Source organism: Triturus cristatus, chromosome 7, assembly GCF_964204655.1.
Source record: "Triturus cristatus chromosome 7, aTriCri1.1, whole genome shotgun sequence".
NCBI classification, from domain to species: domain Eukaryota; kingdom Metazoa; phylum Chordata; class Amphibia; order Caudata; family Salamandridae; genus Triturus; species Triturus cristatus.
In genome coordinates, this window is record NC_140590.1 from 1,278,572,135 (window position 1) to 1,278,588,014 (window position 15,880).

Sequence of the window (15,880 nt, forward strand, 5' to 3'; positions counted from 1 at the left end):
AGTCAATCCAGGGGCATACATAGCACCCACCTACTACAACAACCGGACCACAATAGACTATATCTTATTGAGTGAGAGACTACAAAAACATATGTCAAATTATGCCGTTAAACCCCGGAATGAAAGTGACCATGCCGCCCTAACCCTGCAGTTATCCATCACAACGAAAATCCGCCACACTCTTGTCTGCATCGGGGCAACAAAGGGGGAAGAACTGCACAGATTCCTCAGAAGAATCAAATGGGGGCCGCTCCCAAGTCACAAATTTTATTCATGGAAAGCAACGTGGAAAGGCTGGCAGACCAATTTTAACAACAAGGGCCTCATAGGGGAATGGGGCACACTTGCCTATGATTTAGCTTCTCTGCTTCGGGGGAGCATTATACATGGAACCAACGTAAACCCTGCACACACACTGGGATATCAACCAGCATTCAAGGAATGCCCTAAACAATGAAACTCCAAACGCAGGTCCTATCGGGTAACCGGGTCCGAGTCTGCCAAAAAGGAACTCAGACTAGCTGCCAAGAGCCACTCATTACAGGTTTGGAAGGCAAAACGTGCACTTACAGAGGCAAAATGGCTGAAGATTATCGAGTTGCTGGCACCAGGCAGATCCCAAGAATTTTGGCAATATCTAAACAAGATAATTCATGGGACCTCCAATAGAGAAAACCCACTCTATGCAAGCACCTGGATAGCCCACGTGAAAACTCTCTACACCGATGACTGGAATGTAAATCCATCAGATAGAACCTCAACGCTTGGGGGGCAATCTGGCAACGTCACAACAAATTTTACGGAACCTCTGGTCGATTCTACCTCCCCAGATAAACAAGAAATTCGAACCATCTTGAAAAAGATACGCCATAATGGAGCAACTGGTCCTAATGACCTGCCTAATTCCCTCTTCAGGGAGGACATTGACTTCTGGGCTGACAACTTGGCTCAGCTGTATGCCGAGGGCAGGTTTCTGGAGGACGTTCCAGACTCCTGGAGGGGGTCACTGCTGCATCCAAAATATTAAAAAAGGCCAAGCACTGACTCTAGGAATTATCGTATGATTGTCTTATTGGACATTGAGGGCAAGGTTTATGCAAGCACCCTTTTGGCGGAACTAGCGGATTGGGTTAGCAAGGAAGGTCTCCTGCCCTTCTACCAGACCGGGTTTCGATCAGGCGATTCCACCATTGATAACATCATTGCCCTATCATACCTAGTACACCAAGCAGTGGCCCATAACCCCGCCGCTCTTTGCTTGCTTCATCAATTTATACAGCAGCTTTTGATGGGGTAGACCGCACCATCCTATGGCAGAAATTGGCACGTTGGAACATCAGCACGTCTCTGCTACTTGCCATTAGATCCCTGTATTCACGAACCTGAGTGAGAGTTAAACTCTCCAGTGACTCCGCTACAGAAAAAATCACCACGGATCATGGGCTTAAGCAGGGCTGCGTCCTCGCCCCGTTACTTTTCAACTTATATACAGCAGATATGGGCAGTGCTCTGCATGGAGCCACTTTAGCGACCCCCAGGATCGGGCAAAATAAGATCCAGCTGATGCAATATGCTGACGACCTGGTCCTTTGGGATCATACCAAGATTGGTCTCCAAAAAGCACTGACAGCTCTTTCAGAGTATAATGCCAAAAATAAGCTGGTCGCAAACCCAACTAAATCCAAGATAGTGATCTTTGGCCACTATCCGAAAAAAAAGTGGCAAAGTGGAAGCTGGGCCCGTTAATCTTGAATTGTGCACAATCGCATAACTATCTTGGGGTCTGGATCTGTGAAACTGGCCGTTCACGGGTCTACCGTCATAAACTCCAACAGAAAGGGAAAATGGTCACCTACGCTGTCTGCAAACTTTATGCCGTCTTAGAAAGCCAAACAACAACGGCTATCCAAAGAGTCTTGAGGGCTAAACTACTACCTTCCCTCAACTATGCGCAACAGGCGTTTCCAGGTAAATTCGCTCAGGACCTGGAAAAGATACATTGTGCAGCTTGTAAAAAGTTATTTCGTCTACCAGCTTGCACCAGGAATACTTTAATTCATCAGGAATTTAATCTCAATCGACAATCTTTAGAAGAACTAGCATCTCTAGCGAAATACTTTTATTTAACAACGGCAGCACCAGAGCATTCGATGAAGGCTGTTATAAACTATATCTTTCAACAACCTGGCAATCCCTGGTCCACCGGCCTCGCCTCTGCCAAAGAACTTTTGCAACTAGCCCCAGAGAATTGGGACTCCTACATAATTAAGTATACTACCATCAAAATAGCAAGTATGATCATGCTCTTGTATGTTGGACATTGAAGCTCTGGCAGACAGAGGATTCCACAAGACCCAAAGCTCCCCCCACACATTACTCGGCCTTAAACCACATCTTACACAGTCAGTGGGAGACTAGCCCTACACAGGATTCTTGCAGCTAGATTACATCCTCTCCCCCTTAAAGAACTGTACCCAACAGTGAAAGTAAGGCCGGTCATCATGGAGTGCCGCCTCTGCAATTATAAACGAGAGTCGCTGGCTCATATCCTACTTTGCTGTCCCGTCTTGCGGCTAGTTCGCCGAATCCACCTTAAGCCCATTCTTTTTTCAACTGGGCACGCGCACAGCTAATGAGGCAGTCGAACAGCTATATACACTGGACACTGTGAAGTATATGGCCAACCTTGCTAAATGTATCTATTATACCCACACAGTACTTAAGGATATGTCTCTACAGGTTGTCTGTGACAGTCATCCGGGTGAGGGGCCTACCCAGATTGGCCACCACTGAAAGACTGACTTATTGTGCCTAATTGACTGTCATTATTTCTGTTGTTTTAAACTAAAAACAGCAAAAGAGGTTTTATGAATATGTCATGTATATATATTTATTCACTTTTATCTCTTTTTATATATTGGTTGTTTGTATTGGTTTTTATTAACCACACAAATAAAGAATTAATTCATTCATTCATTCAGTGAATAGGTTTGTCTGTACTAAGAATACTTTATTACTTCCCAAAGGAAAATGTCTTTGTAATCTTAGAATAACAGCAGAGTGAGGAAAACCCCCAATAATGATCTAAACCTGTGACTTGCAGTTTTCATTGTATTGTAATTGTATTTATATAGTTCCTTGATGCCAGTACATAGATCACTGTGCCATATTAGGATTGCAGTTTATGAACTAGAAGTAACAAAATGATCTCGGTGTCAAAATCAGTAGCCCACTCAACTCTCAACATAAAGTACAATTCTGTGATCTGCAAAGCACATTGTGCATGTTACACAATGTGCGTTGCAGCAGGTACATTAACCCTCTGTGCAACTTTGAATCAAGCTGTTACTAGACAAAACACAGAACTCTCCCAGAACCGCATTAACCACTTGAGTTATCTTGCCAATATTATAATACCATCAAAATTGCTGGAAACACCAAATTGTCTCCTGCAGGTGTCTTAACCCTGTAAGATATTTTAAAATGCAGCCTCTTCGTGAGCAATTAAGTAAGCTAGAACGGATTTGTGTGGTAGTGGTACTTTTCCTCTTCTTTCTGTGCTGCCTCTTTCCCCTTGTTGTTCAGCCTGAGTATGTGTGGAATGTTGATGAGGTCATGGAATGTTGGGTGCCTGATGGGAGTCAGTTGCTGTCAGCAGGCTGAGCAGCTAGGAGGCTGCTCCTGGTGGGGTGTACATATTGGCCTACTTATCGTCTTGGCTATAACCTAAAGCTTCTGTAACCTCAACTTGAATAAAGTTACAACTTGTAACCTACTACCTGGCTTCTTGTGAACATTCATACTTCAACAATTTGCTGTCACATTTTTTCTTGTTGCCAATTTCCTTTCAGAATATTTTTTTAATTAATGTATAAATTGACTGTCAGACTCTGCCTTGCAAACTCTGCCCCTCGTGACTGCGCACCTTTCCGATGCCACACCTTGGCCCCCAATGTATGGGTTCACAGATTATTTGTATTTCAATCCCAGCGCCAGGCGCACAACGCCCATTGTGATGAAAGGGCTTCAGCCCCTCCCCCTGCTCCCCCGCCCCCTCGTGTGTGTCGGCCCAGTCTGAGACATCATCCCGGGCACACACACATCCGCACCAGAGTACTTCACAGGTCTTTCAGAGACCATTTACTTGCTAACAAGGCTTTGTTGTGTTTTCACCCCTTCTTAGAGCCCCTGAATCTCCACTCTGACTTTCACTGGAAGAGTCAGCCCCCCCTCCCGATATTTTCATTAGCCCACCCCCCCCCCACGAAATTTGGCTCTAGTTGCGCCTCTGCCCAGCGCTGTATACCACGCTACTCAGTAAAGGCTCTGCAGTTTCTTAATTTTCAAATGTATTTTAGCTTCTCCCCCCAGTTTTGTACTTCACAACCATGCCACACGAAATACTTTTGTGCAAATGTATGTTCCATTGTGATTCACGGCGGGAGGAAATATGGTCGCCCAGCCATTCAGATTACATACATTGCATTCAATCAATCAATCAATCATGTAATTTGTAAAGCGCATTACATACCCGTAAGGGTTTCAAGGCGCTGAGGGGGGGGAAGGGGGGTGCTGTTGCTACTGGTCGAAGAGCCAGGTCTTGAGTTGTCTCCTGAAAGTCAGCAGGTCTTCGGTTTGTCGTAGGTAGAGGGGGAGGGTGTTCCAGGTCCTGGCGGCGCGGCGGGAGAAGGACCTGCCTCCGGAAGTTGTTCTACGGATGCGCGGGACCGTGGCCAGGCCGTGGTCAGCAGAGCGGAGTTTCCTGTTGGGTACGTGGAAGGAGAGTCGACTGTTGAGATAGGCTGGTCCGGTCTTGTGGAGTGCCTTGTGTGCATGGATCAGGAGCTTGAAGGAGATTCTCCTGTCGACGGGGAGCCAGTGCAGGTTCCTCAGGTGGGGGTGATGTGGTCGCAGCGCGGGACGTCGAGGACCAGGCGTGCAGAGGCGTTTTGGATTCTCTGCAGTCTGTTGATGAGCTTGAACGAGGCTCCGGCGTAGAGGGCGTTTCCGTAGTCGAGTCTGCTGCTGACTAGGACCTGGGTGACTGTTTTCCTCGTGTTTGTCGGGATCCATCTGTAGATCTTGCGGAGCATGCGGAGAGTGTTGAAGCAGGTGGAGGAGACTGCGTTGACTTGTTTGGTCATGGTGAGTTTTGAGTCGAGGATGATTCCCAGGTTGCGTGCGTGGTCAGTGGGGGCCGGGGGGTCCCCAGTGATACGGGCCACCATGAGTCGTCCCATGCTGAGTTCATCTTAAGTCGGCTTTCCTTCATCCAGTCGGCGATTGCCTTCATTCCCTGGTGGAGGTTGGATTTGGCGGTGAGAGGGTCCTTGGTGAGGGAGAGGATCAGCTGTGTGTCGTCGGCGTTGGAAATTATGTTGAGGTCGTGCTGTCGGGCGATGCGTGCTAGTGGTGCCATGTAGACGTTGAACAGCGTCGGGCTGAGGGAAGATTCTTGAGGGACGCCGCAGATGATCTTGGAGGCCTCGGACCGGAACGGGGGGAGGCTGACTCTCTGAGTTCTGCCGGAGAGGAAGGAGGTGGTCCAGTCCAAGGCCTTCTCCCGGATCCCTGCGTCTTGGAGTCGCGTGCGTAGTGTGCGGTGGCAGCCGGTGTCGAAGACGACTGAGTGATCCAGTAGAGTGAGGGCCGCCGTCTTGCCGTTGTCTAGAGGGATCCTGATGTCGTCTGTGGCGGCGATGAGGGCGTTCTCGGTGCTGTGGTTGCTGCGGAATCCTGATTGGGAGGGTCCAGGATGTTGTTGTCTTCGAGGTGACGGGTGAGCTGGGTGTTAACTATCTTCTCGATGACCTTTGCTGGGAACGGATGCAGGGAGATGGGTCGGAAGTTCTTGAGGTCGCTCGGATCCGCCTTGGGTTTCTTCAGTAGGGCGTTGATCTCTGCGTGCTTCCAGTTCTTAGGGAAGGTGGCGGCCTCGAAGGAGAGGTTGATGATTTTGTGCAGGTGGGCTGCGATGGAATTGCTGGCTTTGTTGAAGATGTGGTGTGGGAGACGGTCGGACGGGGATCCGGAGTGGATTGTGCCCATGGTCTTGATTGTGTCCTCGATGCTCACGTTGGCTCAGGTTGTCAAGCTGTCGTGGGCGGTGGGGTGCGGTGGGTCCGGTGCGGCGAGGTCTGCAGAGGTCGTCCGGGGTTTGAAACTGTCATGGATGTCGGTGATTTTCTGGTGAAAGAAGGTGGCGAGGGAGTCGCACAGGTCTTGCGATGGTGGGATGTCGTTGGCGCTGTAGCTGGGGTTGGAGAGTTCCTTCACGATGGTGAAGAGCTCCTTGCTGTTGTGTGCGTTGTTGTCAAGGCGGTCTCTGAAGGAGGTCCTTTTGGCGGTCCTGATGAGGTGGTGGTGGTTGCGGATGGCGTCTTTGTGGGCAGCCCGGCTGTCTGGCGTCTTGTCGCTGTGCCATATGTTCTCCAATTTCCAGCAGGTGCGCTTTGAGTCGAGGAGTTCCGGGGTGAACCAGCTGACTCTTTTGCTGGTGTCTCTGTTGGTGGGTTTTTTCAGCGGGGCTACGGTGTTGGCGCAGTCATTCATCCAGCGTTCGAGGGTGAGTGCACCCTCATCGGGGTTTGTGGGGTTAGTCGGAGGGTTGAGTGCGGGGCTTGTCTGTAGTTGTTCTTCAGTGACTTTGCCCCAGCAGCAGCGGTGGGTCTGTAGGGTGCGGTGGTGTGTGAGGGGTTTTTGGAAGGAGAAGTGGATGCAGTGGTGGTCTGTCCAGGTGAGTTCGGAGGCGTGGCTGAAGGTGACGTGGGGGCTTGAGAAGATGGCATCTAGCGTGTGGCCGGCGATGTGGGTCGGCGTCGTGATGAGCTGTTTCAGTCCGAGGTTGGAGAGGTTGGCGATCAGGGTGGAGGAGTTGTTGTCGTTGTTGTTCTCCAGATGATAGTTCAGGTCTCCGAGGAGAATGTAGTCGGTGGAGGTCAGCGCATGCGTGCTGATGAGGTCGGCGATGGAGTCGCAGGATTGAGGCCAGGGTCCTGGTGGTCTGTAGACGAGGGTGCCTCTTAGGGAGGTCTCGGGGTCCGTGTGGATCTGGAAGTGCATGTGTTCGGCGGTGCTGAGGGTGTCGTTGGTGTTTGTTGAGACCCTGATGGTGTTTTTGTGGACGATGGCGATTCCTCCTCCGGCCCTGTTGGTGCGGTCTCTGCGGGTGATCTTGTACCCGTCTGGGAAGGCTATGGCGATGTCTGGCGAGGAGGCTTCGTTCATCCAGGTCTCGGTCAGGAAGGCGACGTCCGGTGATGCGGTGTGGAGTAGGTCCCAGAGTTCGACGGCGTGTTTGTGTGCAGAGCGGGTGTTGATCAGGATGCATCTAAGCTGATTGGGTTCCGTCATGGTAGGCGTCTCGGCGCTTTCGAGGCAGGAGAAGCTGCAGTTCAGGCAGGTGAAGGGACTATGGGTGCGCTTCGGGGCGGCCTTGCAGCAGGTGTGGGTCCTTCCTGGTTTGAGAGCGACGAGGGTGTTGGTGTCGTAGCGGCGGCGGTCCTCGTGGCTGCTGCGGGGGGCAGGGGTTCTAGCGCTGGGCGCGGTCCAGGTGCGGACGGGCGCAGACGGGCTTGCCTTAGGCGCGCCAGCAGCTCGCCCGCTGCGCGTGGCCACACAGCGGCCGCCATATATGGGGAGGTGGGGAGGGAGGAGCAGCTGGGAGGCGGGGGGCGAGGGTCAGGTGGAGCGAATGGGCGCGGAGGAGGCGGGCCGTAGGGGAAGCAGCGGCGGGGACGGGGGAAATGAGACCGGCACGGACTCGAGAAGGGGGCACAGAAGTACAAAAAAGCACAAGGGGTACAAAATCAAAGGGACACAGAAGGCACAGAAGGCACAGAAGTCAGTCGGTACAGAATAAAAGGGGGCACAGAGGTTGGCGAGGCGTACAGAAATCAAAAGAGGGCACGGAAGCAGAGCGGGGGGCAGGGGGGCACAGAAGAGGAGCGGGCAGATAGTTACAGGCACACAAGCAACAGGCAACAAGCGGAGCGAACCTTAGGCCACCACTGGCCACCAGGGATGAGGCGCAGGTGAAAGCCTGCGGGTGGTGGAGGGCCTCGATTTCACCGGCGGCAGCAGAGACAGCGGGGGTGCAGGCGGAGCTGCAGCGGGGGGGGGGGGGCGACCTACCAGGGAAGGTCAAGGGTCGCTCTCCTCACCGCGCAGCAGCCACCATATATGGGGAGGTGGGGAGGGAGGAGCAGCTGGGAGGCGGGAGGTGAGGGTCGGGTGGAGCGAATGGGCGCGGAGGGGGCGGGGCCGCAGGGGAAGCAGCGGTGGGGACGGGGAAAGGAGACCGGCGCAGGGCACGGACTCGAGAAGGGGGCACAGAAGTACAAAAAAGCACAAGGGGTACAAAATCAAAGGGGCACAGAAGTCACAGAAGGCACAGAAGTCAGTCGGTACAGAATAAAAGGGGGCACAGAGGTTGGCGAGGGGTACAGAAATCAAAAGGGGGCACGGAAGCAAAGCAGCGAGCGGGGGGCAGGGGGGCACAGAAGAGGAGCGGGCAGACAGTTACAGGCACGCAAGCAACAGGCAACAAGCGGAACGAACCTAAGGCCACCACTGGCCACCAGGGATGAGGCGCAGGTGGAACCTGCGGGTGGTGGAGGGCCTCGGCATTGTGTTCATTCACAACATTAGAGCATTTGATTGAACACAGTGTGTGTTTCGTGGAGTCCCCATGTCCCCGCATTCCCTTCAAGGCATCTGTGTCCCTCGTGCGACTTTATATCGCTTTCGTTGTCCTTCATTTCAATAGTTGTTTTTCCACCATTCAGCCTCAGCTTGTTGCCGAACTCATTGCAGCGACTTATTCCAGCATGCTCGCGCAATTTATCCTGGCACCTGTGTAACCATTAGTGTAATGATGGGCCCTAGGCCCACATGCTAGGTGAAGGAGGACACAGGACACATAGTTGGGGATAGTGGGAATGGCCTCGAGCACGTGCGCTCGGCCCCTTTTATTGACAGCGTCACCTGACACAGTGACGTCTGTGGTGGGTGGGTGTACAGTGTAATACAGCAGGTCGGAGCACTAGAACGTGTCCATGCTTGGACACTACATCCCTCCCAATTTTTAATAACAAAACCCAACGTCAACGTTCAACCTGGGGGAGAAAGAAAGATATACACAGTTGTAATACAGTGACCAAACTTCTGCAGAATCGCTCACGCTTCAGCTGCTTGGAGTCGCAGAAGATGTTCTTCCTGTCGCGGACGATGCTCTTCCTGTCGCAGACGATCACCAGTTCACTGTGGCACCAGTCATGGGTGCTCGATGGACCTAGTCTGTTTGACGGCTCTGCCTCGAAGTTGTTCTCACAGTCTTTCCTTAGCCTTTACTTTCTTGGCGACAAACGCAGTTGAGGTCTTGTGGTTTGCCGCTAGATGTTGCCGTTCGTCTTTTCGTCCAGTCCTTTTCTTTATCTGTGGCGTGTGTTTCTGTTTTGCAAAACGGATTGGTTGCAAGACACCCCTCTCACCAGGATGCCTCTCTCGCAGGTGTTCCCCTGCCACGGGATATCCCTGAGGCCCTCCGACTCGTCCTGAGCTGGGTGTACTGTGTCGTGTTACTCGCACGCCGATCCGTGTGGGTGCAGAGGAGACGACAAGTCTCACCTCGGGTTCTGCAGTCGTGCCTGGAGGGTAGCTGTTGGCTCCTGTCTTCGCACACAATGTCTTCATCCTCCTGGGACCTTTGCTGGAGGGCGGCTGATGACCATCTCTCGTCGCGGGGACGCTCTCTCACTGGCATCCCTGAGGCCTCTGCCCCTGGGTCACCACGGCTGGCGTTGTCCAGTGTCCGTGTGACCCCAAAGGTGGGTGTTTCGAATAGTCCGGCCTGCTCACCCCTGCAGATCCCAGGTGCGCTGAAAGCATCATCAAACAGATGGTCTTTTCTCCGTGCCACGGGTGTTCTTCAGGACTTGCGCACTGTGTTCTGACGCTTGTCACCTTCCTTGTCTTTGAGGTGTGAGTAGTCTTGCCACACTCTTCTCCTTGTCCTCTATTTCTTTCTCCGTGAGGCTGTCATGTCACTCTGACTTCTTCTCCTTCTTACAGTGGCAACCGTGCCACTCAGATCTTTCTTTCTTGTCGTGGCAAACGTGCCACTGCGATTTCTTCTTTCTTCGTAGTGGCGGACGTGCCACTCTGGTCTCTTCATCTCTTCGCTTCACGACCTACTCTGGACCGTTCCTGTTCTCTTATCTGGCCAGGCTTCTCCATGCAGCGCGCGCACTCTGCACGTGTTCCCCCTGGTCTTGTCCTCGTCCGAGAACACTCTCTTCATCTTCCTCAGCATTCCGAGTTAGGGTCGTGACCTTCTCTTCATCTTCACCTTGTCACCAGTTACGTCGGTTGAAGTTCGTGGGGCCATGCTCATGGTCCGCTTCGGTCTTCTCCCTTTCACCAGTTGCTTTGGTTCTTCTTGAGCTTCTTTGGACCACTTGACGGTCCGCGCTGCCGATCACTGGCAGGATATCTTCGGTCTTGCGTCAGACCTCTTTGTGCGACTCCTGGCGAGTCGGCTTCTTTGGTGCGACCATGTGGCAGGTCGGCTGAGCCGTTGTGGTGCGACCGTTCGGCTGGTCGGCTTGACCTTTGTGGGGCGACCGTTTGGCAGGTCGGCTTGGCCTTTGTGGTGCGACCATTTGGCTGGTCGGCTTGACCTTTGTGGGGCGACCGTTTGGCAGGTCGGCTGGGCCTTTGTGGTGCGACCATTTTCTGCTGGTCGGCTTGACCTTTGTGGTGCGACCGTTTGGCAGGTCGGCTGGGCCTTTGTGGTGCGACCATTTTTGGCTGGTCGGCTTCACGAGGTGTGTCACGTCGTGTGACTACCTGTGTCCGCTGCCTTGTCAGGCGCTGGTGCGTGCTACTCTTCGTACCGTCGTGGTACCTCTTCAGTGTAGCGTTGCTCCTAGTATCAGGATCACTTGATGTGGTGGCTTCTTGGCGCCACTGGGTGTTGCTCTGCATCCATGGCCGCCAGTGTCGGATACTTGCTGCGCCCATCCTCTTCAGTGGGTTCCTCTCCTGTAGGCGCTGCAGTGTACCTTCCGCGTCCGGCGTACATCTGCACTGAGTCCGTTTGTTCTCTCTCGAGGGTTCGCTCCCCTTGATGCGGCGACAGCGCAGTCCTCGCTGGGGTGGATGTGGCTCGACACCATTTCTTCTTACTTCCTCCTTATTGCTGCGGGATGGCGCTGCATCCCTGTGGCACACTGTCTCTTCACCCTTGCAGTTCTGTGCTTCCGTCGCGTTCCTGCGCTTCTGGCACATTCCTGTGCGCCTCCGTCGCGTTCCCGTGCGCTCACCTTCGCGCCTCCGTCAGACCTTGCGGTACTTGCCTTGCTGCCTCTTCTCCCTTGCGCTGCGAGCCGTCGGTCTCCTGTAGCTGCTGGACTTCTTTGGCTTGCTGTAGGCTTGTTGATTTTCCCCTTTTCCTGCAGTACCATCAGTGGCCGCTAGATGGCAGTGTTGCTTTAACCTACTTTGCTGGTAGACGTTCTTTCCCGTGTTGTTTTTTTTTCAGGTTTTTGGCAGAGTGCAGACGGGCCAGAGCCACAGCAGGACAGTGGAGGGCAGGACACGGGCAGCAGGTGAGTCTTTTATTTTCTTTTTGTATTCGTTTGAAGGCAGGAGGGGGCACAGGCATTGACAGTGGGCTGCTCAGAGGGCAGTGATGCATCACTCGCAAGCTGGGGCAGTTCATACCTCGCGTGGATGGCGGCTGGGGCTTGGTGTGCACTACATGTGCTTTGTTTGATGCCGGAGGGTGTGGGCTCTGTAGTTCACTCCCGAGCGGCGCTGCTGGGGGTCCTACGAGGTGGGGGCATTCTTCTGGATGGCCGGCGGCAGCCATTCTTTACTTTGGAGATTGCCCTCCCTGCCCGCGGCAGCTTCCTGCAGTCTTCGCGCGGCAGGGAGGGGGAGGGTTTGCCAGCATGTCCGTCCCTATGCGGGGTAGGCACCCGCTGGTTTAATTTGTACGGCGCTCCTCCTTGACCGCGCTGGCCGCCTGCAGACGCATACCGCTACGGGTGGGCTCCGCGATGCACCCAGTTTCTCCCGCCCCCGCTTCCACAGGCCTCCTTACTTCCCGGGCCTCGGGCGGGGGTGCTGGCACTGAGCGGCCCTGTCTTCAGGCTGCCGCTGCGGGTGGGCTCCGCTTTCGTTCAGTTCATTCCGCCCGCAGGCGTACTCGGTCTTGGGCTGTGCCGGCGCTGTTCTCCTCCTCGCTCCCCCGCTATCAGCTTCCCTGACTACACGCTGAGCGGGGGAGGGTTGGCGCTGCTGCCGGAGCCTGCCCGCTCCTTTCCGGCAAAGTCAGTGGCTCCTCACGGGACGGGGGAGTGGATAGCTCGTCCCTTTCGCCGCAGGCTCACCTTCGGCCCGGCGGGGCTTCCCTTCAACGCGGGTGGGCACCGCGTGGGCCACACCTCTTGCGGGGGTCGCCGCCGATGCGGGTGGGCTCCGTTCGGCGTGCCTTTCCGTCGGGGACACCTCCGGGCACAGCGGTCGGGTCGGGGTGGGCACCCGGCCTCCGCCTGCAGACTTGCGGCGTCGCGGCCGGTGCGGGTGGGCTCCGCACGGTCGGCACTTCCTTCTGGGCGCTTCTAGGCACAGCGGCAGGTCGGGGTGGGCACCCGACTGCCACGCTTCCTCCCTGGGGCACAGCGTCGCCTACCAGTCTTCGTGGCGGTGCGGGGTGGGCACCCGGTCACCGCAGGGCCTGCTGCGGGCTCCGCTCGCCTGGCTGGCTTCACGGCGCGTGGCGCCGTCACCCGGGGGTGTGCTCACCGGGCAGTCCTCCTTCCCCCTCAACCATCAAAGGTGCGCCGATCGGGGGCTGCACACGCGGGGTAACGTACCCGCCTCGTCGCCAATGTAATGATGGGCCCTAGGCCCACATGCTAGGTGAAGGAGGACACAGGACACATAGTTGGGGATAGTGGGAATGGCCTCGAGCACGTGCGCTCGGCCCCTTTTATTGACAGCGTCACCTGACACAGTGACGTCTGTGGTGGGTGGGTGTACAGTGTAATACAGCAGGTCGGAGCACTAGAACGTGTCCATGCTTGGACACTACAATTAGTTGTCCAACAACGCCCTCTACTGACCAACCGTGACTTGAGTCTCTTTTATGTTGTGTGTAGGTTATCAGTCTGGCACGTGCACGTATGACGCATGAGTGCAGGAGCGTAATGCAGGCTTCTCCAGCCCTTTCGGCGCAGGGCCCTAAACCCTTCAGGGGCCCCTCAACCTTTCGGTGGGCCCATTTAGGTTTATACCTTGGAATATCTGTGATATAAGCTATGCTGATTTGTAAAGCTCGTAGCTACCCAAAGGCTCCGCATAGCCCGTGTTGGCGAATCAATACTAGGCAGAGGGTTAGGGGCGATATAGCCAAGTCTTAAGCATTTTCCTGAAATGGATTTCATTTGTTTCGTTTCTCAGGTCGGGCAGCATAGGATTCCAAAGTTTTGGGATCAAGTATGAAAAGTCTCTACCGTCCTTTGAATTCGGGGCCCCTTTAACAGTTGCGCCTTAGAAGACCCTAGAGTCTCTCAAGGGTAGAAGGTCCCAGAATGTCCATGAGCAAAGAAGGACCCTTCTGATGTGTTCTTCCATGTGCCAGGCAGAGTGCCTAGAAGTTGATTCTCTCGTTTACCGGGAGCCAATGCACTGTGGCTATTGCACTTTCTGCTGAAGTGCGTTTGAGCAGTTTGAGAATCCGCTTAGCATCTGGGACAGTAAGGAGACCCTCTTCACACTCTGCAGGGGGTCCATCATTTTGCATTACGCCACTGCCTGGGGGCGTGTGCCCCAAGCTCTTCAAACTGCCGATATGCTCCTCAGCCCATCTGACAGTCCATGGCCGCAAAGCGACTCGCATTTTCACTGCATCTATTTCAAAGTCACGTTACTTCTGTGCCCTCGAGCTCCTCACAGTCTTGTGCCCGAAGGAGGAGTGAGCAAAACGTAATCACTTTTTCGCGTCTAACTGGAGGAATTCTTGAGAGAATGTACAGGTTTACGTGGCTTACATACGACGTACGCGAGTTAAATGCCTAATGTGTGGTCTATACAGTTTATAAAAACCCATGTCTGTACACGGACGGTGTCCCAATATCTCATCCCATTTGTTCATTTATGGCACGCTAATCTCACTGCTTTTTGCTACCAAAACATCTCACACTGGCCCTATGCATAAAAGCAGCCCACACTCTGTCCATGCCCCCAAACTTTTTATACTGTCTGTTCATTTACCCAAACCTCTTTCGACTGTCTGAACGCGTGCCCAAGCTCTCTACTCTCCGCCCGTTCCTAAAACTGTCTGTCCACCTGCCCCAAGTGCCTCACAGTCCATTCACACGCACAGTGAGAGGAACACGGGCCCTCAACTCTGCGCTTGCGTCTCAACATCAGCGCAATGTGGATGTGCCCGTTAACTAATTGCACTGGTTTTCCCCTTACCACACACGACCCTCACACTATAGATCCGTGAGCACGACGTCCCCCTCACAGCCTGTCCATGGGCTCTAAAATCCGCACACTGCCTATTCGTCTGTCTGAATGCCTCACACTGTGTCTTTGTTCGACAAGACAAGCCCCTGGCAACATCACTGCACGAGCCCCATGTTTCTGTCAGTGTCAGTTATCCGCATTGTGCCCCCAAAGCTTCCAGGGTGGGTGGTGGGCACTTCTTGTAGACTCTGGCTAGGAGAACCCAGAGGACGCCGCCTGATTCTGCATTGACCAGCAGTGGCCCTTGTTCTGCTCTCCCCGACTCAGGAAAGGGTACCAGAAGTGTTCTTGCCACCCAGCCTCCTACACCCAGGAGAGCGTAGAAGAAGCCTTCTCTCCTGTGCTCAGAGTAGAGTGTGGAAGCCACACAATCACTTCCGGGGTGTGCATGATAGCTGTAACGGACTGCATGCCTCCATGTGCATGCTTGGACACTCTTCTTGCACTGCCCCCTGTATCCTGGTGAGCCTTAGGTTCAGGGTGAAGCCATCTTAGCTCCTATTGGGGTCTGCTGTGTTTCATTAGTGGTGTCTTTCATCATTGCCTTTCAATGACGGGGTCATGAGAGGGGATGTACCACAGATGTCTCTGGAGTAACACAGTGGGGTTTTTGTTCATGGTAAGGATGGTAAATCCAGGGAACTGAGCCCATCCGGAGCACAATAAAGATGTAGACAGAATCGAAAAGGCAGTTCAGAATCACCTGGCACAGGGACCCATAAACGGAGACTGGGGACAAAGATGATGTTGGGGGTGAACTTAAGTCCCTTTTGTAATGCGCAGGGTGGATGGATGGATGGATGGATGGATGGATGTGTGGATGGATGGATGGATGGATGGATGGATGGATGGATGGGTGGATGGATGTGTGGATGGATGGATGGATGGACGGGTGGATGGGTGGATGGATGGATGGATGGATGGATGGGTGGGTGGATGGATAGATGGATGGATGGGTGGATGGATGTTGGTGTGGTGCTCTCTGTCCATCGACGTGGGCCTGGCATCTATGCTCTGGCATCTGTAGGTCGTTATTTGAAACAACCCAGAATTCAGTATGAACCTGTGGTCTGTATTTGTAGGAAATGGGCTCGCTGTGGCGTCTGGTAGTGCTTAGCTATGTCAAATGTGTATTGTGTGGATGGGCCGTAGGGCTTAATTTGTCAGGAATGGTGATCCCGGCCTCAGGAATATATGGAGCCTGGATAGGTTGTGTGTTTGGAGAGGGGGGTGGGCTAGTTCCGAAATGACTGGGCTGGATGAGCACTCGGGTCGGATTGTGCAAGGTTGGGCACACTCCTGTCAGTAACTGCCAGCATTGTATGGGACGTTCCGGATCACT

At 53.8% G+C, this 15,880-nt stretch overlaps 1 protein-coding gene and 1 long non-coding RNA gene across 4 annotated transcripts in view; one reads left to right on the plus strand and one right to left on the minus strand.

Moving 5' to 3' along the window:
* Nucleotides 1–15,880, minus strand: part of LOC146811826 (uncharacterized) — a 164,103-nt gene that overhangs the window by 128,608 nt on the left and 19,615 nt on the right. The gene's annotated exons all lie outside the window — the stretch shown is intronic.
* LOC146811827 (uncharacterized) overlaps nt 1–15,880 on the plus strand; it is a 188,233-nt gene that overhangs the window by 123,076 nt on the left and 49,277 nt on the right. The gene's annotated exons all lie outside the window — the stretch shown is intronic.